This window comes from Haliotis asinina, chromosome 6, assembly GCF_037392515.1.
Source record: "Haliotis asinina isolate JCU_RB_2024 chromosome 6, JCU_Hal_asi_v2, whole genome shotgun sequence".
Classification (NCBI taxonomy): Eukaryota; Metazoa; Mollusca; class Gastropoda; order Lepetellida; family Haliotidae; genus Haliotis; species Haliotis asinina.
Genome location: NC_090285.1, coordinates 36,678,802 through 36,702,200, shown reverse-complemented (window position 1 = coordinate 36,702,200; position 23,399 = coordinate 36,678,802). Strand labels below are relative to the sequence as shown.

Below are 23,399 nucleotides of genomic sequence, written 5' to 3'. Positions count from 1 at the left end.
CGGTTGTATCAATTATTATTTTTCATCCCGACATATAAACTCTTGCTACATATCGAATCAGCATAAGGTCTCTGGTGGAATTCACCTTATTCAATGAAGAGACATCAGCATCTGGTAAGGAATGAATGTTAAAGAGACAGAAAACGGTCATAATATCATCTGCATCGATAAATTTATCAACATAAAATGTACAAGGGCATACGGCATGGTTGTTTATTTGATAGTGAAATAATTTATATGTGCAAACCTGTTTCGAAATACAAACTAAAAACAAAAGAAACTATATGAATACGCGAATAAATGTAATAATTTTATAAACAATATTAATAAGTATATATACATAAATGTATTTAGAAAAACGTCTTGGTAAAGTCTGTGTACTGGAACGGAGGTATATATACTATGGCGAAGCTATGTTGGACAGTTGGAAGAACGAGGTTAGATTTCATACGTGGCGAGAGGTGACTAACGGGATTACGTGGTCAGCCTCGCTCACTTGGTTGTTGCATGGGTATTGTTGAGTGAAACAAATTTTAGGTTTGTAACCATTCATCAAACTACGAAGGGGATCTGCTTTCTAGGTTAAACATGACATCACAACAGATCTAGTCACATAGCGTCACAGTTGCAAGGTATTGTGACGTCACACCATGAGCGTGGAACTGCGTATCACGTGACGTTATTGTTGTACATCTGCCTGGATACGCAGCCGCATTCAACTCGCTCCCACTGTTTTGTCAGTCTATATTTCCCCCACGATGCCAGGACAGACTGTACGGATCGTGTTTCAGCTCTGCAACCTGCCTACAGGAATACAAGCCATGATGAGAGGCGATAGACGGGTTAAAATCGGAGTTCTGGGTTCGATCCCCGAACTTGGCTCATGGAACATCCAGCAAATGCTGACTGCCGGGCCGTCGGAGACAGAGCAAGACGTGTGGAAGGTGAAGAGTTATCTTCCCATATCGGCCACCTTCATATCGGCCGTCTTGGCTGGTGACAAGGCATGATGCACAGGTTTTAGTTGGGATCCAGCAAGAAACAGTGAGTAATTAGCATTAACATTGAAGCAGAAGCACCTCAACTGCATGTTGTACACTGATTTCTTTAATGAGTTGTTTAAACCCCGTGTGTTGGAATTTAATCACTATTTGTTCACGTAAGTAGGGACTGCTGAGTGTTGAAAACATTCTTTTGTTTTGTTTGTACCTTTAACGCAGCGCACTCAGCTATATCCCTGTATGATGGTAATCATACTGTGAATATTCGACCAGACAATCCAATGACTGACATCATGAGCATCGACTCACAGACAAGTCAGCGAATCTGACCACCCGGGCGCGCCTCTTACGGAGAGCTTGGGTTACTGAATGGTGATTCTGACTAGGATATTCATGGATCGCTGGCACACAGTAATCCATCCATATGTAAATAATCCGATCTGGACCAGACAACTTAGTGATCAAAAGCATGAGCTGGGAAATGATGTCTTAACTAAGTCAGCGAGCCTGACCACCCGATCCCATTAGTTGCCTCTTACAAGTGAGGTTTGCTGAAAAACAGTTCTAACCCTGATCGTCACGGGTTGTAGGAAATGTAAAAGTAATAGGTAACTTAACTGTATAGATACCATTAACCAGCTGTTCAGTTGTGCCATCGCATAAACATCAGACAGAGCTTTTTGTACGCACACATACATTATTACAGGTTACATTATAATTACATTTGACTGGCGTATATGTATATTTGAGTTTGTCTGTTGCAGGGCAGGACAGCGGGACCATTCATGTCCGTTTGGGTTTCAAACATTCTCAGTTCATCTCTTGCAAATGCAGAGCTCACATCCGCACTCACTACCAGAGTCGGCCAGGACAGGTGTTGGCTGTGCCGGGTTCTGAGGCCTGTCTAGGGTCCAGGGACCCAAAGAAGGCCATCCGCGCCAGAGAATACCCGTGGAAGTCAAGATACTTGGTTGCTCACACTGTCATGGAATGTCCTGTCAACTACCACTGGAAGTGGATGGTTGTGGTTGGAGCCGTCAGACGCTGGGAAGCCATCTGAAGACCAACTTTACAAGAGTCAAACTCGAGATGGAACTCCGAGTCCTTCATCCAACACCAGACCCCTGTCTCTCTGTACATACCGAGCAACAGCCAGATGACGTGTAATGTTGCTCAGAGTGTAGCAATGAAATCGCAGATGCCTCTGCTGGAAAACAACTACCTCGCATGTGAGAAACATTCTACTTGATAGCTAACTGGTCACACCAGCAATTCTAATCACGACGACCGACATATGTTGTTTAAATCTTGTAAATGACATTTAATAACCTAGTGTTAGGCTGATTACCCAGAGACAATGCCTTATTTCTTCACATGGTAGGTACAACAACTTTCAGATACAGAATGCACATGAGCGCCTCTATATACCGGAGTAGGACCAGTATTGACCAGGCCAGAAGCTACTGTTTTATGACTTTTATTAAACGCAATTTTGACGTACGTACAGTGTGATGAATTGTTTTGTCATTTCATTTTAGTTTTTCCAAGGAGTAGCAGCGTTTCATTCTCACTGTTTCAGATTCCGATCAGAAGAAGCAGCCATGTCCAAGACGACTCAAGCACCTTTAGCCAAACAAAGATGTCAACATGGCGCTCCCCGTTCAGTCGACATCCCCCACCCCCTCTTATACCGTTCGTGGGATGTTTAATTTTTTTATTTTTTTGTGGTTAAAAAAATTCAATGTCAGTAATGCACATTTTTTTGGATAATATTCGTAACTACAAATTTCAAAGGACTTTTATAAAATATGCGATTGACTGGGCATACCTGAGAAACAAAACATGTTTTGTCTGTTGCAATTTGTTTTGGTTCCATTTTTGATGACGTAAATTCACTAACCTAATCATAGGGGTAAATAAGTAGGTTGCAAGTGTGATAAAAGAGTGTTTAGGACTGGTTAGGGTGAGAGTAGTGGGGTTGGGGTTGGGTGTGAGAAAAGACGGCTGACGGGATGAGGAGTGTGGTAAGACGGGTGACGTGCTGGCGGGTGAGTGCTTTGGGTTTGGATGAGGGGTATACGGGAAGACGGGTGACGCGTTGGGGGTTGAAGAGGGGTGTGTGAGAAGATGAGAAAAGGGGCTTGGGTTGGAATGACGAGTGACGGGGTTTCAGTTTTGGTGATGGGGTGAAGGGTGTAGGAAGACGGGTGACGGGTTTGGGGTGAGGGAGGCGGGATGACGGGTGACAGGTTGGGGATGAGAGAGGTGGGATGACGGGTGAGGGAGGTGGGGTGAGGGAGGCGGGATGACGGGTGACAGGTTGGGGATGAGAGAGGTGGGATGACGGGTGACGGGTTGGGGGTGAGGGAGGTGGGATGACGGGTGACGGGTTGGGGGGTGAGGGAGGTGGGATGACGGGTGACGGGTTTGGGGTTAGGGAGGTGGGATGACGGGTGACGGGTTTGGGGTGAGGGAGGTGGAATGACGGGTGACGGGTTGGGGGGTGAGGGAGGTGGGATGACGGGTGACGGGTTGGGGGGTGAGGGAGGTGGGATGACGGGTGACGGGTTGAGGGGGTGAGGGAGGTGGGATGACGGGTGACGGGTTTGGGGTGAGGGAGGTGGGATGACGGGTGACAGGTTGGGGGTGAGGGAGGTGGGATGACGGGTGACGGGTTTGGGGTGAGGGAGGTGGGATGACGGGTGACGGGTTGAGGGGGTGAGGGAGGTGGGATGACGGGTGATGGGTTGAGGGGGTGAGGGAGGTGGGGTGATGGGTTGGGGGTGTAGGAGGTGGGATGAAGGGTGACGGGTTGGGGGTAAGGGAGGTGGGATGACGGGTGACGGGTTGGGGGTGAGGGAGGTGGGATGACGGGTGATGGGTTGGGGGTGAGGGAGGTGGGATGACGGGTGACGGGTTGGGGGAGTGAGGGAGGTGGGATGACGGGTTTGGGGTGAGGGAGGTAGGATGACGGGTGACGGGTTTGGAGTGAGGGAGGTGGGATGACGCGTGACGGGTTGGAGGGTGAGGGAGGTGGGATGACGGGTGACGGGTTGGGGGTGAGGGAGGTGGGATGACGGGTGACGGGTTTGGGGTTAGGGAGGTGGGATGACGGGTGACGGGTTTGGGGTGAGGGAGGTGGAATGACGGGTGACGGGTTGGGGGGTGAGGGAGGTGGGATGACGGGTGACGGGTTGAGGGGGTGAGGGAGGTGGGATGACGGGTGACGGGTTGAGGGGGTGAGGGAGGTGGGATGACGGGTGACGGGTTTGGGGTGAGGGAGGTGGGATGACGGGTGACAGGTTGGGGGTGAGGGAGGTGGGATGACGGGTGACGGGTTTGGGGTGAGGGAGGTGGGATGACGGGTGACGGGTTGAGGGGGTGAGGGAGGTGGGATGACGGGTGATGGGTTGAGGGGGTGAGGGAGGTGGGGTGATGGGTTGGGGGTGTAGGAGGTGGGATGAAGGGTGACGGGTTGGGGGTGAGGGAGGTGGGATGACGGGTGACGGGTTGGGGGTGAGGGAGGTGGGATGACGGGTGACGGGTTGGGGGTGAGGGAGGTGGGATGACGGGTGATGGGTTGGGGGTGAGGGAGGTGGGATGACGGGTGACGGGTTGGGGGAGTGAGGGAGGTGGGATGACGGGTTTGGGGTGAGGGAGGTAGGATGACGGGTGACGGGTTTGGAGTGAGGGAGGTGGGATGACGCGTGACGGGTTGGAGGGTGAGGGAGGTGGGATGACGGGTGACGGGTTTGGGGTGAGGGAGGTGGGATGACGGGTGACGGGTTTGGGGTTAGGGAGGTGGGATGACGGGTGACGGGACTGACTTGGGTTGGGATGACGGGTGACGGGGTTTGAGGGGGGGTTGACTGGGACTGTTTGTAGGTTGTGGGGTGAATGCAAAGCAAATTACAACATGTTTAAATAATGCGTTTGTTTAAATCGATGATTTATTTGTTTATTTAAACCATGAAAACATTTGTTCATGGACTAAAGGAAAACCAGTAACTTTCTACCGCATTTCACTCGCTCACAGAAGCAAATCAAAGTGTTATATGCAATATTATGTATCAGTCAGTTGCACAACCTCATAGACATATGTGTGAAAAAAATAAAATACTTTCCTGTTTGGTTGTCCCTGTATTGTTCACGTGTGGCAATGGAACATTTCGGAATAAAAACAATAAAACATATTCTCAAGTCTCGTCTTATTTCGTCCTAACGTGAACACGCATCAGGTAAACACTGCATATTTTTTTCTTAAGGTGCTTGAACACATAATGACACTTTCCTTATTGAAGTGTTGACATTTGTTTTTCAGTGCTGATATTATTTGTGTGTTTTTCGGTTGCTGTTAAACGTGTAAAATAAGTGTGCCAGTGAGTATCACTGTTTTGCACAATATTCGCGTTATAGGTCAACTAGGTCAAGTTGATTGTGTACCTTGTTGTTTCATGCCCCATTCAGCAATATTTCAGCTATGTGGCGGCGATCTATTCACAATCAAATCTGGATTAAACAGTCTCGTGATCAACAGTATGAGCATCGATCTAAGCACAGTTGCATCAAGGAATGTCACTGGCGAGCTTAATGTTGTATGTGACGACTGTGGTGGAACTCTACAGCATGGGTGCTGTCAGACATAGATAGTAAATATTTGGACCGACCCAGGATTCGAAACCGAAATTCTATACCGGTGTGAGAGAGAGACGCAGTTGCAACTCCTTGCAAGTAGTATAGGGAATGACAGTTCTGGACCACTTTCAAGAAATGTCTCTACAAAGCCTTATTTACTAAATAAGGCTTTGGTTGGGTCATTAGCTCTTGCTACTATTACCCCTACTACAAAAAAGTTGGCGGTAATTACTATGCCTACTTTGTGTTGGTAGGAGGTAACACTGTGCCGTACGGTACGATCAATAATTCTTCTCTTACAAACCCCCTACCCGGCCCACCCCTCAAGTAGTATAAGTTAGGTTCGTCGGCTTTCATATCCACTTTATCTATGTTGTAAGTTTTGACTGACCATATAGGATCGGTGGCTCGCTTACGGCTATCGCCCTCGTGTTCCCCCTACTACTTAACGTTTGTGCCTATGTCACGTTTATATCGATGAAACAGTTTAACGTGAACCGCCTACGATCTCTTTGGTGTTCATAATAAAGGCTTGCTGGGCTTTTTGTATCCCCTGTTCTATGTACTTTTTTTTCTCGTCCTCGCTGATAGCAGACTTACGAGACTTGGACCGAATATCTTGTTTCATTCCGTTATATTTTGTGAGTTCAGAGAGGATTGAACGAAACTCCTCTTCTGAGATTTTACTGTCAGAGAGTGCCGTGGAAATTCGCTCACTCACTGTGTTCAGCTTTGCTTCGGCCAGAACCCTGATCTCGTCGTGTTTCAATGCCTTACGATTAAGTCTGCGTGATACTAACTTAAGCGCCAACCCTGCCAACCCTGCCACCCCAGCCGTTATTTCAATACCTAGCACTATAGGTGCAGCCACGATGGTAGCTAACAACCCAACGCCTGCCGCCCCTAGTCCCATGCTGGTTGCCATAAGGGTAGTGTCAGCCCCGTCCACGATATTGAAAGCTCTATTGTACTTTTTACATAGTGCTTTCCGCGTGTCACGGTCTTGTTCTAGTTGGCGTTTCACATCACATAACTGCCTCAAGCGGAACCCATCTACGGTTTCCAGCGTCTTCGCTACTTCCTCTACGACTGGGTACAGACCCATCCTATAATGTATATTTTGAAAGATATTTTAATTGGGTTTCAGTTAAAAATCTATCAATGAATTTGAAGTCTACAAGTTCTAGACTACTAGTCAGGGCAATAGGTGAGAGGCTAATAGAATTTCCTGTTGTAATAGAAACCCCACGGAGGTTTATTAAATGTTTTATAGGACCCGTGGTATCCTGTTGTATAACAATACGACAATATTGGTCTATGTAATACCAGCGTATTGACACCCCGGGTAAAATTTGGTGTACTATTGGGGGAGCTCCATCGAATAAAGCCGTAAAGAAGACTTCTATGATGAGGGTGAAAGGGGAGGATATTCTATCAAGATTACTGCTAAATGTTAATTTATTGTGTGGATAAGCACTTAACCCCTTTTTTTCGTAACCAGTAGATGGTATGTGTATTAATGTCCTCTCCGGAATGAAATCCCCGGCCCAGATACCGTTGTTCTTAATCTTAGAGACCAACCCATTATTTAATGTGATATAAGGTGAGGTGAATGTTAAGTTGATCAGCCATTTAGGCTCTTTTAAATCTGGTAATGGCACCCGTCTGTACACGTTGTCTTTGAAGTGCAGGATGTATAATTCACCTTCCTCACCAGGCTGATCGAATCCCTCCGTATCTCCCAGGTCGTTAAGCGTAGTGTTGGGACGATGACTGGTCATTATTATACTATTACGATATAATTTCCAACTGGTTTTCTGATAATAATTCAGGGGTGAACTTCATACCCATGAAGTGTATGTTGTCAGGCAGGAAGATATTGGTTAGTGATATCTTGTTTTCCACGATCACGTTGACCCCCTGCAGACTGGTGTTGGAGTCGACACCCACCCGCACGTAAACGTTGCAAACTTGATACTGGTGTCGTTTCACCCACCCGAGTTTGATCCCCTTCACGATCTCGATATTATTCCCCGATGGTTCCCCTAGGTAGACTTTAATGACCAGTGTTGAGTTTGCCGGTAGATCCTCTAGTATAGTGACCACACCTTCGAATTCAGACACCAACTGCAATTTCACGTTTTGTATGGCTGGTTTACTCGATAGCATGTGGGCTGCCATAGTGTTGACTGGGCTGACGACTACGCTACGTCTCTGAGTTGGGACGTAAGCCACGAGCAGGGTTCCATTGTTCACGACTTTGTTTAGGTGGTTGTCTTTGTTATCCGTAAACACGTAAGGGGAGACGAGTCTAATATTGAGAAACCAGTCGTCGTTATCGGGTAACAACACCCACTTGTCATCTTCGGTGAAGACGAGCATATATGGTTTGTTTTGGACGACGGTAGTGCTCTCAACATCGTCTAAGTCGAACAGTTTACCACCGAACGATGGGTATATTATCCAATTATTATCACCGGTGTTGACAAGGGCGTACTTAGTGTTGACTGTTGCTCTTGTGGTATCTATCATATCACTTAGGGTTCCACCGGAGGGGATTTCAACGCGTTTGTAAATGTTGTTTTTCAGTTGCAAGGCGTACGATTTACCATCTACTCCAGGAGCGTCGAAACCGCGCGTGTCTCCGAGGTCGGAGATCCCGATATTGACGCATTTTTTCACTCCGGGCCCTTGTGCGCTGGTCATTTTACATGAAGCGTTAAGCTGAGGTATCCTATATTTACAGGATTATGATTTATATCTAACACCGATATTGTCAGCTCAGGTATGTTTCCCTGGGTTAATCTCTTATACTGTCGTGGTGAAAACGACTCGGTTCTACCGTCGTTGTATTTCTCAGTTTTCACCGGCACTGCTCTCAGTATAGTGGAAGGGTGACCTCCTTGAATGTTGTACGTTGTGCTCACCTGACCGAGATGAATGTACAGCTCTCGGTACGGTACTAGGTCGGGTAACTTCGTGCCTGTGACGGTTGTTGTTGGTGTTATCTCGTCAGGAGGCATACCGAGTATCCTCGCTAATGGTCGGCCGAGCCTCAAGGGGTTTCTTCCGTTGTTGATTAAAACCACTGTGCCGTTTGAGTCGTTCATCTTGAGTTCGGCTCCCAGGGGTTTGAAGACCTCGTCGTTTAGAGAGCACACGCTGTAGTAGCCGTCAGTTATCTGGCTGCGAGTTCCACTAACGAACAGCTTATTGTTGCTGATATTGATGTTAGTCCATTGCGGTAGGTAGGTGATATCGCAGAGTGCGACTTCGAGTTGGCCTGACGTGTTATCGATCGCGTGCGTCAGCTGAACGGCCTCACCGCTCGTTATTCCTGGAAGTGTTATGTACATATTATAATATATGAATTATATATTATAATATGGATTTAGCACACTTGAAAATCGTGGTGAATGCAGATGGTACGGGGTTTAAAACAACCTTTATTGATATCTTTGAAAACTATATCGTGTCCGTTAATAACGCGCAGGCGGTGGTAAACTGGAATCAAAACCCAATGCAGTTTTGGCAGAACCAACTCAACTTTGCTGTGTGGTGTGCGACGACAGGGTCGGGTGTGACACCAGACTACGGTATAGACGAACTGAGTAAGGCGGTTATTTTGTTTCATATTTATTATCAAACGAGACGAATATTGAAGGAAATAAGTGCTCCTCTTCCCCAAGATAAAGCGTGGAGTATGACGAATAACCCCTATGATAGGCGCGCTTATGAACGTGTTTGTGGGGAGTTTGAGATTCCAACGAATAAAGACTTTCGCCTTCCTGGTGTGAACCATGGTCTCGGTATAGTTCTCGTGTACTTCTACAGGTCCGGAACATATTATGCCGGTTCTAAAGATGGTTCATACAACCCAAACCGGCATACATTTACAGGCCCCACAACGAATGAAAAGATCCATGTCAGCTGTATAAAGCAAACCAATCCTGATGCAGCCACAGCCTGGACTAAAATGATCTCAAAAACATCTAAAGAATTCACTCGTGCTGGTACAATACGCTTGAACGACTCGATTCGAACGTACGTGTGGGCGCTGTTGGGTGCGCAGTCGATGACGCGTTCCAACATCCTCGGTAAGGGAACTGCTTACGACGCTCAGAAACAGTTCGTTTCCAACGTTGATGATGCTATCAATTCTCCAGTTGATCTCCCGAGGGCCATCGACCGTTACCAAAACGTGTTAGAATACGCCAGATCGAAAGTCAATTACGTGTTCGGCGTGGGGTTGTACATGGCTCCGAGTGATATGCAACTGAGAATAAAAAAAGTGGTGGGTTATAACAACAAAATAGTCATAGCCACGGCGGACCAAAAGTTGGGTATCAACCCCGATATTAACACCCCCTATATCCCACACATCCCACCACGTGAAAAGGGTATAGTGGCGCCACCCCCGGAGTCTAAAGTTCATGTGCCCCCCACACACACCCATATGCATGTGGGGTTACCCCCCTATCAGCAGCATATTGATAATAAAACGGCCCTGGTGGTTGGTGGGGTAACTTTGGGACTTATTTGGTTAAAGATTTCTTAGCCGCTACGTACACCAGACCCGCCACGGCGACGATGGCTGCCCACAGGTTTTGACTGAGCCACATGGCAGTTTTAGACAGAGCGCCCAACAACCACGAGACGATGCTACCCAGGATGCCGGGAAGGGCTTCGGCGGCTTTACCAGCCAGTTTAGCTAGGCCTTCCCCGAGTTTTTTTATCCAGTCTTTAACACCACCGCCTGTGGGAGTGGGAGTTCCCCCGCCGGCAGGTGTGGGGGTTCCCCCTGTCAGTGACACCACCAGGGTTGATATGATGAAACCCAATGCAGTTAGAATGCTGGCGATGGTGATCCCTTGCTCCCGGAACAATATCCGAATCCTGTTGGCTAAAGTTGTATCCTCATTCAGTATTCTATCGATTGTTTCCCGAATACGACTGATCTGGGATCGAAGCTGTTCACGATTCGAGGAAGCGGATTCCAATCGTGTACGTCTCTCGTCTTCTAAATCGCGTAGTCGTTCATTGATACGGCGCTTCATATCATCGTTTTCAGTTTCGTTGAGTTTGGTTTTTTCCCTAGCGATGTGCTCGTCGATTTCGTTCAGTTTCCCCATGTTGTTCACGAGTTCTCCACGCACGCGTTTCACGGCTTCGTCTAAGCCACGCAGTTCCCTTACCGGAAAGTCAAACCCCGGTAACGGTTTGTCCCAGTAGGTGCTCAACAGTTTTTCTATGCTGTCCGAGGCTTCTGTAGCACGCTGTGGTGTCATTTCATCTCTAGTGGTGAGGTGGGATCTGGTAGCTTGCAGATCTTCTTTAACGGTCTTAGGTATGGTACCACCGTAATCATTCATGTTTAGATTTTTACGGATAAATTCGACACCATGGCGGCTGGCTAGAGTTGACAAGGCCAGTGGTTTTTTATTGCTCTTGTTAAAGAGGTCAACCCCTGGGTCAGACTTAAGGCGTAGAACACCCTTTGTATCAATAAAAAAATTCTTATGGTATCGACCCTGTGGTTCAACGTAGTTTTTATCTCTTCTTAAACTTTCGTAATAATCATTTACCGTTGTTTCCAAGAGTTCTTGGTTCAATGGTGAACTAGTAAATGAGGTCTCCTGCTCATCATCGAATGCCTGGGCACTAGCGCCCGGCATCTCCGTCATATCTATGTCTTCATCCATTAGTATTAAAAATATATTTCTTTTATATAACAATGTACGGCAGAAAATTAGATCCTTTCAGAAGATTGAGAGAGCCATTAGGGGCCAGAGCCGTGCGACAGTCGGTGACCATCACCAACAATCCCAGCAAGATAGACCAGAATCAAACTCTGCTGGTTAGATTTCCAAACCTTGGTGAGAATGACCTCATTGTACCAGGCACTGTTCGACTGGCGTTCAATATCACGTTGACCTCCGACAACGACAAACGCGAGCTAGTGCGTAACGTGGGTCGAGCTATCATCAAGAAAACTACCGTCAAGATCAGCGGTAACGAGGTGCTGAGTATCGACGACAGCGACGTGTTTCACTGCTACAAGGATCTCTGGAAAAGCGAGGGAGAACGAGTCAATGATGTGTACCAGGGTATCAGCAAATCAACCCGGGCGCGCATAGGGTATGTCTTCACGCAAGACCAGCAAGACAAGCTATCGGACGGTGAAAAGGCCATCGCTCGAGCATATGGGAATCGATTCTGCGTGCCGCTCGACTTCGAGTTGCTCACGGGACACGCGCCGTTTTACCAGGCCGCGCTGGGTGATAGGCTCGAATACGAGCTCACGTTTAACGATTATAGCAAAGTAGTGCGTACGCTGAACGGTGATGAGGCCAGTTATGCCATAGACAACATCTCTCTGGAGTTCGACATGGTCACTAGCCCGGAGCTGGCCAGGCAGGTTCGAAGCCAGTACTCTGGGAAGATGGCTATCCTGTACGATCGCGTACTGAGGCATAGGTCAGTCGTGCGAGATAAGAGCGACACTGTGTGGAATATCAACCTGAACGTGCCGGCGCGATCGATGAAAGGTATCCTGGTCGTCCCCGTGGAGTATTACGATCCATTCCGGAGGGACAGCGAGAAGTTTTTCAACCCCGAGATTGAAAAGGTGGAAGTGACCATCGAGGGCGTGCCCAACCAGCTGTTCAGTCATGGTATGAGACCACACCAGCAGTGGGATGAGATAAAAAAGCTACCAGTTGGGGATTATATAACAAAGGACCTGGACCTAGGCTCCGTGCAGATCGGTGAATACCTGACCACCAAGTACGCCCTATGGTTGGACATGCGATCCACGGATGATGATAAACTGCACGGTAGCGGGCGCCGTATAGATAACGGCAGCGAAGGGATAACCATCCAGATTACTAAGAAGGCTCAAACCGCTGGTAAGTTGAAATTATATCTGTACGTTATTATGGACGCGCAACTTAATATAGACAATGGGAGATTCGTGCAAGCCATCTACTAGTGGGGGAGACCCCCAGGGGTACCCACAACTACCCACTGACCCACACTGCGCCATAGTGTGCGGGCAGACTGGCTGTGGGAAGACCGTTTTCGTGTTGGATATGTTGGAGAGTTACTACAAGGATGTGTTCGATAACATCGTTATCATGTGCCCTACTCTGAGCATGAATAAAACGTACGCGCGACCTTGGGTGATGACGGACCCGGACGTACACAAAATCGACCCTGGAACACGCCTGCAGGACTGGTTGAAAGCTCTTCACGAGAAATTTAATGGGGAACCGACGCTGTTCATACTGGACGACTGCAGCGCTAATCGCGAGATAACAAAAAAGAGAGACATGCTATCGTACCTGGCCTTCTCCGGCCGGCATGCAAATCACAGCGTCTGGGTGCTAACGCAGAAGTTCAACTCGGTGTTGAAAGACCTCAGGGAGCAGACGCGATGGGTGGCCTTATTTCACTGCAAGGACAGGGATTCGTTCGAGGAGTGTTTGAGAGAGAACGATGTGATGAACAAATTAGAACGGGAACGGGTGAAGAAACAGCTCGCTGAAACTAAACACGCTAAGCTCGTGCTAAAGACCGACCAACCAGTAGCATATATAGTATGCTAAGCAAAGCTAAGCTAAAGCTAAGCAAAGCTAAGCAAAGCTAAGTATATAGCTATGATATTTGAAGTGTTTGTCGTGTGCAACTTAACCTTCATTTCTCTGTGTTTTGTCTGTATCGGGTATTATATAGTTAAAACTAAATCTTACTTGTTATATTATAAGATGGAGTGTGAGGAATTGCTCGAACAGTTGGGGGTCTCCACCACGCCGCCGGCAGGCCCCACTGTGGGGGATTCCCCCAAGCGAGAGAAACTGGTGGCGTTGGCTGTTGGCGGCAAAGCCAAACATTACTTTGGAGACTACACTCCGGATAAAATTCACAAAATGTCAGCCGAAGAAATCGATAAGCTGTACGCTAGATACGAGTCCCGGCTCGGAGCAGAAATGACAAAGACAATAGGATCGGCTATGACCCAGATATACACCGGTATTGTGTCACACTTCCTTCCCATTCCACCAGAGCGCCGACTTTACCTGTGGGAAGACCTCGAGAAAGACCCTTTTATCGAACACGCCGTGAGCTCTATCAGCTGCGGGCTGTACCACAAATATGGTATGTTGTTGGCTCCAGTGACGGCGGCGATTATCACGGCAAAACATTGTCAATTTGAGAGAAAGAATAATAATAATAGTATAGATGGATGCTGCACAGGAACCAGTGGAGGTACCCCCAACAGTGGAGGAGACCCCTTCACAGGAACCAGTGAGGGAAGTGACCCCCACAGTAACCAGGCAGAAGAATCCTAAGAGAGTAGCTGCCGGTAAAAAACGGTGGTGTAACCAACATAAAGTGGCCAACCCCCGACTGTTGTTGGCTGTAGGCGTAACTGCTGCTGTGGTTATAACATGGTTATACGTGGGGGTACCCTCCCACAGTGAGCCACCACCCAACAGTGAGGTAACCCCCAACAGTGGGGGTGTGGGGGTATCCCCCACTATTGACCCGCATATCATGTTATAATTTAAAATATTTTATATCATATACATAATGTCTGAGGGGAAAACGTTCGTCAACGACGCATACCACGCCACAGTGGTCGCCAGTCTAGCAGTAGGGTACGCTCGGTTGACTAAAATGGTGCTTAAACAACCAACTATCAAGCTAGATTTCAACCTGCAGGATATGGGTATGCTCATAATGAACCAAGGTATGGCGATGGCCACAAAAGACATCCTAGTAAAACAAGGAATAATACCTGATAATATAATGAAATAAATATAGGGATGGCCACGATAGCTATGATGGTCGGTGGGGCGTTAGTGAATGCCCTGTCATTTTCCGGGAGTAATTTCCTCTTCTCGAAACTACGAGATGATCACGCGGCTGAAATACAGGAAGAAAGGAAGCGGCACGATCTCGCTACTGAGAAATTACAAAGGGCACAGGCCGAGTACGCTAAAAAACGCCTCCAGAGGATCGATTTTATTAATGAACAACTCAAGCGTGAAAACCATGCCATTAAAACATTCAACGATGTCGATGAAGCAATGAAAGAATACTACCTACTAACTGGTAAACAATTGGAACCGCTCAATAAACCCACACTCGCTCAGTACTACACACCATCCAAGGGACAAATGAATCGTGAACTGGGCTTCATAGTGTTGGGTATAGCAGCTACTGCGTTGGTTGCGAAGCAATTAAATTAAAATACCTATATAAGTAAACATGAGACCCGCTCCATACCGATGCGAATATATACTTATGGGGAAGACCGAGGCCTGTGGTAGGAAATGCAGGAATCAGGGGTTCTGTTGTTTCCATATGGGAAGTCCTAACTACACGTGTTCTGTGTGTGGTATCGGGGTTAAAGGACACTACTGTCTATGTAAAGCTCACGGAGCGAACGTAGTCAGACATCAACTCATCTACGAGAATAAAAAAGGCTACATAAAAGAACGTAGGCGACTGCTCAAGATAGACTCCAGTGTGTGAAAGGGTTACCTCCCCTTACTGTGAACCAATTAGACATTGGTTCTCTTAGGTGTAAACACGATGTCTACTGTAAGCGAGCTCAAGCGGGTCGCAAAACAGAGAGGTGTGATCGGGTATTCTAGAATGCGGAAGTCAGCATTGTTGAGATTACTAGGTTTAGAAGCCCCTCCTACAGTAAAACAATTAAAAGCTCAAGCAAAACAGCTTGGATACACGGGTTATTCAAACCTGGGGAGAGCCGGGTTAACCGCATTGTTATCACATGCCCCCGTAGCAAAACCTCCCACTGTAAAACAACTGAAAGTCGAGGCACACGATTTGGGTTTAGGCGGGTATTCCCGTATGAGAAAACCACAGCTTTTAGAATTATTACGACAGAATAGAGCTATTGACCTACAGTTCGTGCACACTGAGCGCGCTGTAGGCAACTATTTGAGAGGTTGGCGCATGCACGTTGATAGAAACATAGACATTACAGATATCAAGCCTCTGATAGCTGATAAGGTCAACCAGGAACTAAATAACCTAGGAAGTATCAAGTTTCAGATCACAGTGAAAATGTCGCTCGATAAGCAGGTTGGGAGTACCACTGAGTATGTTCAGCCTTACTTCCAAGGTCAACAAGAGGTCGCCACACATACAGAGACCATTGACGCATCAATCGATACCAGTTTTCAGCAGATACGAGAATACCTAGAACGCTACACACACTTGGGGTCCGGGTGGGCTGTAGATAAAATCGATAATGTCTATCTAGACATAGCTAACTACGTGCCGTTCAGAGGCGGGTCATACCTAGCCTTGCCTCCCTACTATAGGAATAAACATGCCATAGTAAACGTTAAGAATAGAGGAAACGATTGCCTGAGGTTAGCTATCAGGTCAGCCTTATTTCCAGCTGGCACTCATTCAGATAGGCTTTCTAGCTATCCCCAAGACGATGGGCTCAACTGGGATGGTATAGATGAACCCACCCCTATATCCCAGATCACTAAAGTAGAAAAACAGAATAATCTGGCTATAAATGTCTTTGGGCACGAAGGTAACACAACAATAGTACACAGGGTCAGCCCGGTGAAGGATTGCCAAGTTATCAATATATTCATGATCCAACTAGGTGAAAAGTATCACTACACATGGATAAAACATCTCAGCCGGTTGTTGCACGACCAGTCGAAACACGATGGGGAAAAACACTTTTGTGTACGATGCCTACATGGCTTCACCCGAGCTGATTTATTAGAATCCCACCGGGATGATTGTCAAGGTGTGGGGCAGACGGCCATACGAGTCGACATGCCTAAGGAAGGTGACAATATCCTAAAATTCAGTAACCACAAGAATCAAATGTCTGTGCCTTATATTATATACGCCGACTTCGAAGCCTTAGTGGCTGCCGCCGGCGAGGCTCCCAGTGGTACCTTTACCCACAAAACACAAGAGCATAAAGCCTGTTCGTTTGGATACATTGTCGTCCGTTGTGACGGGGAAACGAAAGCTCCGGTAGTGTATAGGGGGCCTGACGCGGCTGAAAGGTTTCTAAAGTGTTTGCAGGAGGAAGAAAAAATTATTAGGAATGCATTGTATAAAATCGCTCCCATGCGTCTGACCCGAGTCGACAGGCTAGCCCACGCTAGTAGCACTAACTGTCACGTGTGTGAATCACCACTTAACGGTGATTCGGTGAGAGATCACTGTTACATAACTGGTAAGTATAGAGGCGCCGCTCACAACGCGTGCAACCTCAAGCTTAAAATCAACCCTAAGACAATAAACATCCCCGTTGTCTTTCACAACCTGAGAGGGTACGACTCACACTTGATCATGCAGGCCATCGCGAAAATCGATGGTAATATAACGTGCATCCCCAACAACATGGAGAGATACATCTCCTTCAGCTTAAACGGACTTAGGTTCATTGACTCGTTTCAGTTCCTCCTATCGTCACTCGACAGTCTGGTCAAGGCCAACAATACCTTCCCTATCACCGATCGATACACAGACGCTGAGACTAGACCCCTGCTTATGAGGAAGGGTGTGTACCCCTATGAGTACATGAATAGTTGGGCTAAGTTCACCGAGACCAGACTACCCCCTATTGACTGCTTTTATAGCAAGCTGAATGAGGCGTCCGTCTCACGAGATGATTACTCGCACGCGACTAACGTATGGAATAAACTGGGTTGTAAGAACCTGGGTGATTATCACGACCTGTACTTGAGGACAGATGTACTGCTGTTAGCCGACGTGTTTGAAACGTTTAGGCGGACATGTTTCAAGCAGTATAAACTCGACCCCGCATGGTATTACACCAGCCCAGGTCTGTCGTGGGACGCCTTGCTTAAAAAGACCGGAGTTAATTTGGAATTGCTCACAGATTACGACATGCACCTATTCATTGAGAAAGGCTTGCGAGGTGGGATTTCCATGGCATCCAAACGATACGCGAAAGCAAATAATCAATACGTGAAAGGTTACGATCCTAACAAGCCAACCAATCACATTCTCTACCTCGACGCAAACAACCTGTACGGCTGGGCCATGAGCCAGTATCTACCTACAGGGGGATTCGAATGGGTACCCCACGTTGATGTTATGGGGGTTGCACCAGATTCGAACAAAGGTTATATCCTCGAGGTTGACTTAGAGTATACCAAGGAATTACACACATCGCACAACAGCTACCCCCTGGCCCCCGAACGTATGAGGGTTAACCCAGACTGGATGTCTGAGTACCAACATAACTTGTTAGGTGGGCGTGTGACAGACGTTGAAAAACTCGTTCCTAACTTAATGAATAAGACCAAGTACATCGTTCACTATCGCAACCTACAGCTGTACCTGTCGTTGGGTATGAGGCTGACCAAAATACACAGGGTGCTCATGTTCGACCAGAGCCCATGGATGGAGCCCTACATCAGAATGAACACAGACCTACGAAAAAAAGCCACCAGTGATTTTGAGAAAAATCTCTACAAGCTCATGAACAACTCGGTGTTTGGTAAGACTATGGAGAACCTGAGGAAACGCGTGACCGTGAAGCTGGTTCGGTCGAGTGAGGAAGACAAGCTCAGGAGATTGATAGCCAGTCCGGCATTCAACCGTAGTAAGATATTCACAGACAACCTGGTTGCCCTACACATGAAGAAAAGCCACATAAAATTCAACCGGCCTGTTTACGTGGGGATGAGCATCCTCGATTTATCCAAACACCTGATGTACGACTTTTACTACAACGAGCTCAAGAAACAGTACGGTGCCAGGTGTGAAGTGCTGTACACTGACACGGATTCCCTGCTGATGGAGATTCGAACCGAGGACGTGTACGAGGACATGAAAAAACACCTCGATTTATACGACACCAGCGACTACCCTAAGACCCATGCCATACACAGTACGGTAAATAAAAAGGTCCTAGGTAAGATGAAGGACGAGTGTGCTGGCACGCCCATAGCCGAGTACATAGGTTTGAGACCTAAGATGTACTCCATACTGAAAGCCGACAATAGTGAGATCCGGAAGGCTAAGGGGGTTAAGAAGTATGTGGTGAAACAACACATCAAACACGCCAAATTCAAGGAAGCCCTGTTCAAGACCCGTACCTTTAGACATAAAATGAACACACTTAGAAGTGATGGACATAAGATATACGGACTGACTATAAACAAGACGTCCCTGTCGCCTATGGACACGAAACGTTGGATAGCTATTGATGGGATAAACACATACGCGTATGGACATGAAAAAATTTGAGGCTATTTGCTACAGCCCACGTGGGTACTGGAAAGGAGCTAGCGCAGTAGATAAGCTAGCTAAACTAGCGCGAGTACCCCCGGAGGAAGCCAAAGCGTGGCTTGAAAAACAAGCCCTGTGGCAGATCTATTTACCGGCACCACGCTACGTGCCTAGAAGGAGGTTCGGTATTAACATACCTAATAGCGTTCACCAGGCAGACCTACTGTTCCTACCCCACGACAAGAGGTACAAGTATGCCTTAACCGTAGTGGACGTAGCCAGTCGTTACAAGGAAGCCGAACCCTTGACCACGAAAGATTCGGCCCAGGTAGCTAGAGGATTCGAACGCATATACAAACGCAGTCCGCTGACGTGGCCAACAGAGCTGCAAGTTGACCCCGGACGGGAGTTCATGGGTGCCGTGTCACAACTGCTAGCCAAACACGATACAAAGGTCAGGCGTGGCACGGCCGGAGCCCATCGCAGCCAAGCCATAGTTGAGAGATTTAATAGGACTTTGGCTGAGCGCTTGTTCGGCTATCAGTATGCTAGGGAGATGGCCACCCCTGGAAAACGATCGACTGAATGGGTCACGAGGTTACCCAAGGTGGTGTCGGCAATCAACCATGAAGTCACCCGTCTCACCGGTAAGAAACCGGCAGACGCTATCAAACTAAAATCAATAGTTGCAGAGTCGGCCGCTCCATTGCGTGGGAAGGAGAAAAAGATACCAGATAGGGCCTTAGTGAGGTATCTATACCAGCCGGGGGAACACGAGGGCGATAGCCGTAAGCGGGCCACCGATCCTATATGGTCAGTCAAAACTTACAACATAGATAAAGTGGATATGAAAGCCGACGAACCTAACTTATACTACTTGAGGGGTGGGCCGGGTAGGGGGTTTGTAAGAGAAGAATTATTGATCGTACCGTACGGCACAGTGTTACCTCCTACCAACACAAAGTAGGCATAGTAATTACCGCCAACTTTTTTGTAGTAGGGGTAATAGTAGCAAGAGCTAATGACCCAACCAAAGCCTTATTTAGTAAATAAGGCTTTGTAGAGACATTTCTTGAAAGTGGTCCAGAACTGTCATTCCCTATACTACTTTGCAACATCCGATTGCAACTCCTTGGCAGGCCTGTGTCCCTGTGGTTTCTGTGTCATAATCACTTTGTAAAACCACAAAAAAAGACACACGTGTAAATACACACTATATATACGTGCGCAACTTTGCACAGCGCTTTAGACAATACCATCCCCGGTGTCCAATGACATTGTTTAATGCTATGAAAGTCATCCGCCGCACGCGATAGTTATTATTAAAAATCGGCACATGCCTTGTCAAGGGCGCAGCCATTTTGGTTAGTACAAAACTCGAACTGTATGTTCACTTGGAGGACACTTCTGAACAATGAATGGGAAGTATTGTATCGTCAGTTCAGAAAACCAATGCAAGTATAGAATGTTCCATGCACACATGTTATTGTTTATATGAAATTAATGTGGTTTACGACAAGGACTGTACAGCTTGTATTGTGAGCTTTCTGACATTCATTTTTTTCTCTCGCATTGGACTACCTGTAAACCACAGCACTCACCACCTTATGAAAGAATACTTTGTTCTAAACACAATATAAGCCACCGTTAGTTGGAATGTCTGCATGACACTACACACCTCGTTATAGCGCGAGTAAACACTGCCATCCGATAACGTAGTTTGTGAACTTAGGATCCGATGAAACTGAGATTTTACTTGCGGTTGTATCAATTATTATTTTTCATCCCGACATATAAACTCTTGCGACAAATCGAATCAGCATAAGGTCTCTGGTGGAATTGACCTCATTCAATGAAGAGACATCAGCATCTGGTAAGGAATGAATGTTAAAGAGACAGAAAACGGTCATAATATCATCTGCATCGATAAATTTATCAACATAAAATGTACAAGGGCATACGGCATGGTTGTTTATTTGATAGTGAAATAATTTATATGTGCAAACCTGTTTCGAAATACAAACTAAAAACAAAAGAAACTATATGAATACGCGAATAAATGTAATAATTTTATAAACAATATTAATAAGTATATATACATAAATGTATTTTGAAAAAAGTCTTGGTAAAGTCTGTGTACTGGAACGGAGGTATATATACTATGGCGAAGCTATGTTGGACAGTTGGAAGAACGAGGTTAGATTTCATACGTGGCGAGAGGTGACTAACGGGATTACGTGGTCAGCCTCGCTCACTTGGTTGTTGCATGGGTATTGTTGAGTGAAACAAATTTTAGGTTTGTAACCATTCATCAAACTACGAAGGGGATCTGCTTTCTAGGTTAAACATGGCATCACAACAGATCTAGTCACATAGCGTCACAGTTGCAAGGTATTGTGACGTCACACCATGAGCGTGGAACTGCGTATCACGTGACGTTATTGTTGTACATCTGCCTGGATACGCAGCCGCATTCAACTCGCTCCCACTGTTTTGTCAGTCTATATTTCCCCCACGATGCCAGGACAGACTGTACGGATCGTGTTTCAGCTCTGCAACCTGCCTACAGGAATACAAGCCATGATGAGAGGCGATAGACGGGTTAAAATCGGAGTTCTGGGTTCGATCCCCGAACTTGGCTCATGGAACATCCAGCAAATGCTGACTGCCGGGCCGTCGGAGACAGAGCAAGACGTGTGGAAGGTGAAGAGTTATCTTCCCATATCGGCCACCTTCAAGTGGTCCTGGCTGGTGACAAGGCATGATGCACAGGTTTTAGTTGGGAAACAGCAAGAAACAGTGAGTAATTAGCATTAACATTGAACCAGAAGCACCTCAACTGCATGTTGTACACTGATTTCTTTAATGAGTTATTTAAACCCCGTGTGTTGGAATTTAATCACTATTTGTTCACGTAAGTAGGGACTGCTAAGTGTTGAAAACATTCTTTTGTTTTGTTTGTCCTTTAACGCAGCGCACTCAGCTATATCCCTGTATGATGGTAATCATACTGTGAATATTCGACCAGACAATCCAATGACTGACATCATGAGCATCGACTCACGGCCAAGTCAGCGAGTCTGACCACCCGGGCGCGCCTCTTACGGAGAGCTTGGGTTACTGAATGGTGATTCTGACTAGGATATTCACGGGTCGCTGGCAACGTGCACATTATTTTCCCGACACACAGTAATCCATCCATATGTAAATAATCCGATCTGGACCAGACAACCCAGTGATCAAAAGCATGAGCTGGGAAATGATGACATGTCTTAACTAAGTCAGCGGGCCTGACCACCCGATCCCATTAGTTGCCTCTTACAAGTGAGGTTTGCTGAAAAACAGTTCTAACCCGGATCGTCACGGGTTGTAGGAAATGTAAAAGTAATAGGTAACTTAACTGTATAGATACCATTAACCAGTTGTTCAGTTGTGCCATCGCATAAACATCAGACATCAGACAGAGCTTTTTGTACGCACACATACATTATTATAGGTTACATTATAATTACATTTGACTGGCGTATATGTATATTTGAGTTTGTCTGTTGCAGGGCAGGACAGCGGGACCATTCATGTCCGTTTGGGTTTTAAATATTCTCAGTTCATCTCTTGCAAATGCAGAGCTCACATCCGCACTCACTAGCAGAGTCGGTGTTGGCTGTGCCGGGTTCTGAGATCTGTCTAGGGTCCAGGGACCCAAAGAAGGCCATCCGCGCCAGAGAATACCCGTGGAAGTCAAGATACTTGGTTGCTAACACTGTCATGGAATGTCCTGTCAACTACCACTGGAAGTGGATGGTTGTGGTTGAGGAGATCGGAGCCGTCAGACGCTGGGAAGCCATCTGAAGACCAACTTTACAAGAGCTAAACTCGAGATGGAACTCCGAGTCCTTCATCCAACACTGGACCCCTGTCTCTCTGTACATACAGCCAGATGACGTGTAATGTTGCTCAGAGTGTAGCAATGAAATCACAGATGCCTCTGCTGGAAAACAACTTCCTCGCATGTGAGAAACATTCTGCTTGATAGCTAACTTGTGATACCAGCAATTCTAATCACGACGACCGACATATGTTGTTTAAACCTTAAAAATGACATTTAATAACCTAACGTTAGGCTGATTACCCAGAGACAATGCCTTCTTTCTTCACATGGTAGGTACAACAACTTTCAGATATAGACTGCACATGAGCTCATGTATATCCCAGAGCAGGCCCAGTGTTGACCAGGCCAGAAGCTATTGTTTAATGACTTTTATTAAATTTTGACGTACGTACAGTGTGATGAATTGTTTTGTCAATTCATTTGCGTTTTTCCAAGGAGTAGTAGCAATTCATTCCCACTGTTTCAGATTCCGATCAGAAGTAGCCATGTCCAAGACGACTCAAGCACCTTCAGCCACACAAAGATGTCAACTTGGCGCTTCCTGTTCAGTCGACATCTCCCGCCCCCCTTATACCGTTCGTGGAGTGTTTAATTATTAT

The 23,399-nt window shown here is 46.7% G+C and overlaps 2 pseudogenes; both read left to right on the top strand.

Moving 5' to 3' along the window:
• The first annotated feature begins 758 nt into the window (after window positions 1–758).
• Window positions 759–2,061, top strand: LOC137287835 (uncharacterized; annotated as a pseudogene).
• A 19,367-nt stretch (window positions 2,062–21,428) lies between these two features.
• Window positions 21,429–22,760, top strand: LOC137287834 (uncharacterized; annotated as a pseudogene).
• The last annotated feature ends 639 nt before the right edge of the window (window positions 22,761–23,399 follow it).